Source organism: Hyperolius riggenbachi, chromosome 2 (assembly GCF_040937935.1).
Source record: "Hyperolius riggenbachi isolate aHypRig1 chromosome 2, aHypRig1.pri, whole genome shotgun sequence".
In the NCBI taxonomy this organism is placed as follows: domain Eukaryota; kingdom Metazoa; phylum Chordata; class Amphibia; order Anura; family Hyperoliidae; genus Hyperolius; species Hyperolius riggenbachi.
In genome coordinates, this window is record NC_090647.1 from 97,610,492 (window position 1) to 97,617,648 (window position 7,157).

Genomic DNA, 7,157 nt, shown 5'->3' on the forward strand with positions numbered 1-7,157 from the left:
GCTTGCCTGATACTTGTACAGAGAGAGAGTTGCTCCTTTGTGCTTTGGCTTAGCAAGTGCTCTATTGTGGTCATTTACCTAGCGTTTTTGCTCACCTACACCTGCCATATACACCTATATTGTTGTTAGTTAGATAGACATTGTATTTTAGTTAGTAGCTTGTGTGTTACATTAGAGAACTGCAGGCAGCTGCTGCAAGCTTACAGGTTTAGGCCTCAGGGGGGCCTTGCCTCTGTGGGCAGCTGTCCTCTGTTTATTTCTCTCATCTATACCAGTATTTCTGCTGTCCTTTACTAATAGTATTGTAGTTATACTGTACTAGGAGTAGGACACTCACTGACTGTCACTGTTTATAGGCTACTAGCTAGCTCCTGCGTGTGTGCACTCACTCACTGTCTGTGTGTACACACACTCTATTTCCTTCTGATTACTGATTGATTATTGTTAGTTGTACTTACTTACTACTTACTCTTACTGTACCCGTAGGGACACTCACTGTCACTGTTCATATAGGCTACTAGCTCCTGCGTGTGCGCACTCACTGTCTGAGTGTACACACACAACACACACTCTATTTCCTTCTGATCGCTGATTGATTATTGTAATTAGTTAGTTCTACTTACTGTTATTACTTACTCTTACTGTACTAGGAGTCTAGGACACTCAGTCACTGTGTTCATAGGCTACTAGCTCCTGCGTGCGTGCACTCACTGTCTGAGTGTACACACACCCACACTCCATTTCCTTCTGATCGCTGATTGATTATTGTAATTAGTTAGTTCTACTTACTGTTATTACTTACTCTTACTGTACTAGGAGTCTAGGACACTCAGTCACTGTGTTCATAGGCTACTAGCTCCTGCGTGCGTGCACTCACTGTCTGAGTGTACACACACCCACACTCCATTTCCTTCTGATCGCTGATTGATTATTGTAATTAGTTAGTTCTACTTACTGGTGTTACTACTTACTCTTACTGTACTAGGAGTCTAGGACACTCAGTCACTGTGTTCATAGGCTACTAGCTCCTGCGTGCGTGCACTCACTGTCTGAGTGTACACACACCCACACTCCATTTCCTTCTGATCGCTGATTGATTATTGTAATTAGTTAGTTCTACTTACTGTTATTACTTACTCTTACTGTACTAGGAGTCTAGGACACTCAGTCACTGTGTTCATAGGCTACTAGCTCCTGCGTGCGTGCACTCACTGTCTGAGTGTACACACACCCACACTCCATTTCCTTCTGATCGCTGATTGATTATTGTAATTAGTTAGTTCTACTTACTGGTGTTACTACTTACTCTTACTGTACTAGGAGTCTAGGACACTCAGTCACTGTGTTCATAGGCTACTAGCTCCTGCGTGCGTGCACTCACTGTCTGAGTGTACACACACCCACACTCCATTTCCTTCTGATCGCTGATTGATTATTGTAATTAGTTAGTTCTACTTACTGTTATTACTTACTCTTACTGTACTAGGAGTCTAGGACACTCAGTCACTGTGTTCATAGGCTACTAGCTCCTGCCTGCGTGCACTCACTGTCTGAGTGTACACACACCCACACTCCATTTCCTTCTGATCGCTGATTGATTATTGTAATTAGTTAGTTCTACTTACTGGTGTTACTACTTACTCTTACTGTACTAGGAGTCTAGGACACTCAGTCACTGTGTTCATAGGCTACTAGCTCCTGCCTGCGTGCACTCACTGTCTGAGTGTACACACACCCACACTCCATTTCCTTCTGATCGCTGATTGATTATTGTAATTAGTTAGTTCTACTTACTGTTACTACTTACTCTTACTGTACTAGGAGTCTAGGACACTCAGTCACTGTGTTCATAGGCTACTAGCTCCTGCCTGCGTGCACTCACTGTCTGAGTGTACACACACCCACACTCCATTTCCTTCTGATCGCTGATTGATTATTGTAATTAGTTAGTTCTACTTACTGTTATTACTTACTCTTACTGTACTAGGAGTCTAGGACACTCAGTCACTGTGTTCATAGGCTACTAGCTCCTGCGTGCGTGCACTCACTGTCTGAGTGTACACACACCCACACTCCATTTCCTTCTGATCGCTGATTGATTATTGTAATTAGTTAGTTCTACTTACTGTTATTACTTACTCTTACTGTACTAGGAGTCTAGGACACTCAGTCACTGTGTTCATAGGCTACTAGCTCCTGCGTGCGTGCACTCACTGTCTGAGTGTACACACACCCACACTCCATTTCCTTCTGATCGCTGATTGATTATTGTAATTAGTTAGTTCTACTTACTGTTACTACTTACTCTTACTGTACTAGGAGTCTAGGACACTCAGTCACTGTGTTCATAGGCTACTAGCTCCTGCCTGCGTGCACTCACTGTCTGAGTGTACACACACCCACACTCCATTTCCTTCTGATCGCTGATTGATTATTGTAATTAGTTAGTTCTACTTACTGGTGTTACTACTTACTCTTACTGTACTAGGAGTCTAGGACACTCAGTCACTGTGTTCATAGGCTACTAGCTCCTGCCTGCGTGCACTCACTGTCTGAGTGTACACACACTAAATTTACTTGTGATTACTACTGATTATTGTAACTGCTAGTTGTACTTCCTGACTGTTACTACTTACTTACTGTACTAGGGGACACTCACTCAGTCACCTCACCAACCAACCCACTCCATTAAAGTACCCCACTTTTCATCCGCCCTTTTAAAAAAGTTTTGTCTATACGCCCAAAACATTGAAGATGTCTGGAAGTGGCAGCCAGCGCGGTTTGGGCAAGGGGAAGGGCAGCAAGGGAATCAGGAGGAGAGGGAGCAGCATTGTGGCAAGCCGCGGCCGCGGGCGCGCCACCATGCACAGTTCCGCAGCAGCAGCAGCAGCGTCAGTGGCTAACATTCCTCCCATAGCCACTGGCCGTGGACGCCTTGGGCGCCGCCCAGCAGGAGCATCTGCAACTCACGCTGCAGAGACAGAGCAGCAGCAGCGTGTAGCACCTGCTCCGATTTTCCTCCAGCCGGGTCGGAAACGTCCCATTGAGGAAAAGGATGCAGACACTGTGGTGCAACTCATGACGGAGGATGAGCAGCCCGCCATCAGCTCTGCATCCGAGGCCTCCACCCTCACCACCACCACCACCACCACCACCCCTGTTCGCAGCAGCCGCCCAGCAGGGTCTGGGGAGGAGGCCAGTTCACCGTCAGTCGCCGACCTGTCATTCAGCACTCTTTTGACCCCAGGCATGATGAGTCAATTGTCTGCTGTTGTTGGCGATTTTGAGGAGGAGATGCTGATGGGCACTTTGGGGGATGAGGGATTGGACAGCAAGACTGTGGCGACAGTCAAGCAGCCCATCCATGCATCAGGAGAGGAGTTTGGGGGGTCATCATCCCAGCAGGACATGTTTCAGGAGGGGGAGGATGATGGTGATGACCCGGTGACAGACAGAGACTGGGTGCCACCACCTCCAGGGGATGTCGTCCTCAGCAGCTCGGAGGAGGAGGAGGATGCGCTTGTGGGCCTTGCAAGGAGGCGCATCATTGCAAGCATTGGCAGCGTCCCACAGCCTGCTGGTGTCTCAGGCTCAGCAGCAGCAGCAGCAGCATCAGCCAGTACCACCACCAGCCGCACCCAAGCCCCCCCCCCAACCACCACAGGGAGACAGGCAGCAGCGCTTCCATGCCGTAGGGGGATGTTTCTGTCACCAATCTGGCGCTTTTTCACCATGCCCACTGTGTACAGCAAGTACGCCACTTGCAACCACTGTCAGCGGAAGTTGAGCAGAGGTGCAGACCCCTTAAAGTTCAGCACCAGCTCGCTCATCAACCACCTTGCGGCTAAACATTTCCACCAGTATGAGGAGTTCCAGAGGCTGAAGGCATCTGGTGCTGGCAGTGGCACCACACCCATCACTGCACAGCCTTCAGCAGCAGCAACAGCAGCCACCCGCCCTCCTGCTCCTCCAGCAGCACCAGCAGGAGTGCGGAAACGCACTGCTCCTCCCCCCTCTGCAACTCCTGCCGCCGACACTGAGGCCTGTTCTGGCAGCCAGTCCTCAGTGGCCTCCTCCGCTGTGTCTGCTGATTCCCGTGTCAGCAAAAGGCCACGCCAGAGCCTTTTGAGCGAGTCCTTCCAGGGGGTGGTTAGGGCTCTGCCTCCCAGCAGCCGTCGCGTGCGGCAGCTGAACGGCTTCCTGGCACGGGCCATGTGCTCCCAACTCCTGCCGTACACGCTCGTGCAGGAGGGGAGCGACATGCGGGCGCTGCTTGCTTGCGCAGCCCCAGACTGGCAGCTCCCCAGCAGACACTTCTTCGCCCGCAAGGCCATTCCTGCACTGCACCGCTTTGTGATGGCCAATGTGGAGCGAGGGCTGGAGCACGCGGTTGGTGAAAGGGTCCACGTCACCATGGACTCCTGGAGCAGCCGCTTCGGGACAGGCCGCTACCTGTCCTTCACTGTCCACTGGGTCAGCTTGGTGGAAGGGGGTGAGGATGGGAGAGCAGCAGCGGGCACAGCAGCAGCAGCAGCAACACAGTGGGTGGTGCCACCCCGCAGGGTCAGGGGAACTGCAGCGGGTTCCTCCGATCCTCTGCCATCCTCCGCCACACCTGGCCAAACCCCCCGCCTCAGCAGCAGCGTGAAGGCCCGCCACTGCCAAGCGCTGCTGCACTTGGTCAGCCTTGGCAAGACCAAGCTGACGGCAGCCCACGTGTTGGCCAAACTCCAGGAGCAGGAGAGGATTTGGCTGACCCCCAGAGGCCTCAGAGTCGGAGAGGTGGTGTCCGACAATGGGGCCAATCTGGTTGCTGCCATAGACAGGGGAAGCCTGACCCACATCCCCTGTCTTGCCCACGTGCTGAACCTGGTGGTGCAGAAGTTCCTGCGCACCTACCAGGGGATGGGCGAACTGCTGGAAACGGCAAGGAATGTTGTGCGTCACTTCCGGCGCTCGGCTGCAGCCTGTGCGAGCCTGGAAGACGTGCAAAAGGAGCTGGATCTGCCACGCCATCGGCTGATCCTTGACGTTCCGACTCGCTGGAACTCCACCCTGGCGATGTTGGAGCGTCTGGTTGAACAGAGGCACGCTGTCAAACAGTACCTTGCCCTGGCCACTGTTTCCGCAGCTCAGAGAAGGGACAAGACCAGCAACATCCCGTCCATCGTCCCCGATGATGACTGGAGGCACATGCAGCAGGTGTGCTTTGTGCTGGCTCCCTTCCTGCAGGCCACAAACATGGTGAGCAGGGACCATGCTATGGTCTGCGAGTGGGTGCCCCTGGTTTCTCTGCTGAACAGGGCCCTCGATGCTTTGCTGGAACAGGGAGCGGCAGCCTTGGACCAGCAGGAGCGGCAACCAGCTGCGCAGTCCACCTCTGAGGGGGAGGAGGAGGAGGACTTGGTGGAGGTCCCTGACCTGGCTGCTGATGAGGGGGATCAGCACAGCGCAGCTGAGTTGGTGCGGGGGTGGAGAGAGGATGAGGCGGCAGAGGAGGAGGATGAGGACAGCACTGACGTCGATGTGCCAGCAGACGTGGCCCGCCTCTTCCCAATGGCAGCGCACATGCTGACGTGCCTGCGCAGGGACCCCAGGGTGATCCAGATGAAGCAGAGGGAGGACATCTGGATCAGCATGATGTTGGACCCACGCCTCAAGGGGAAGTTGAGCCAGTTCCTGCCGCCTGCAGGAGGAGACCCAGCGCAACAAATAAGGAGCTTGCAGCAGGCCCTTGTTGAGCGCTTGGAGGAAGCCTTCCCCCAGCCTTCCACCCCCACTGTCCAGCAGCCAGCACAGAGGCAGCAGCAGGTGCCTGCATCCAGCAGCAGCAAGCGCCCCACAGACCTGCTGTCTCTCAGCCACGAGCTCTACAGGACTGTAGAGGCTCCGGCAGCAGTGACTAGAGAGGAGATGCATGCAGCAGCATCCTCCTCCGGTCACAGCCAGCGCCTGACCCGCATGGTGGCTGACTACATGGGGTCGTACAGCGGGCTTGACAGCGATGCCCCTGTTGATCCCATGGAGTATTGGGTCAAGCGCATGGAGATCTGGAGCGAGCTAGCGCAGTACGCCCTGGAAGTGCTGTCCTGCCCCCCTTCCAGCGTGCTGTCCGAGCGCTGCTTCAGTGCAGCTGGTGGCGTGGTCACCGAGAAACGCTCACGTCTGTCTCACAAGTCTGTGGACAGACTGACGTTTCTGAAGATGAACCAGGCGTGGGTGGAAGGCGAGTTCCTGGCCCCTGTTGTCGGCGAGAGGGGGACATGAACTGGCTGCCGGAACCATCGTTAATGTGCCTTACCACCCTTTACCACCTCCTGGCTCCTGCTCACTAAGCCAGCCTGGTTCACTTTGACTATTACGTCGCCTGCAGCCACACATTTTACACCTACAGTGGGCTGCTGTGTACTGCCCTTCTGCTGTCTGTCTGTGTTTCCCACTGCCAGGGTACACAGAATTACCTTCTTCTGCTGCCACTCTGCCACCAGCTATTACGTCAAACAATAGCTATATTGGTTGCAAAACCAAAACCAAACAAACCATTAAAAAAAAAAGGTTTAATTTTTCTGAGGTGCCCGGGTTGAAAACTGTGTTGTTCCAGTTGTGTATTGGACACAATGTGGGCTGCACGACCGCTGTCTGGGACCTCCTGTTGTGTTTATTTACAGCCCTGGTATCACCGCTAGGTACCAGGGCTATTATGTCACGCTGCCTACCTGCTGCCACACTCACACTGCTCCTCCATACCTCCTCCTGCTGCTGCTGCTGCTGTCTGTCTGTGTTTCCCACTGCCAGGGTACACAGATGATTTACCTTCTGCTGCCACTCTGCCACCAGCTATTACGTCAAACAATAGCTGCTCGCCTACTCCTCCATTCCTCCTCCTGCTGCTGCTGTCTGTCTGTGTTTCCCACTGCCAGGGTACACAGAATTACCTTCTTCTGCTGCCACTCTGCCACCAGCTATTACGTCAAAAAATAGCTAAATTGGTTGTAAAACCAAAAACCAAAAAACCATAAAAAAAAAAAGGTTTAATTTTTCTGAGGTGCCCGGGTTGAAAACTGTGTTGTCCCAGTTGTGTATTGGACACAATGTGGGCTGCACGACCGCTGTCTGGGACCTCCTGTTGTGTTTATTTACAGCCCTGGTATCACCGC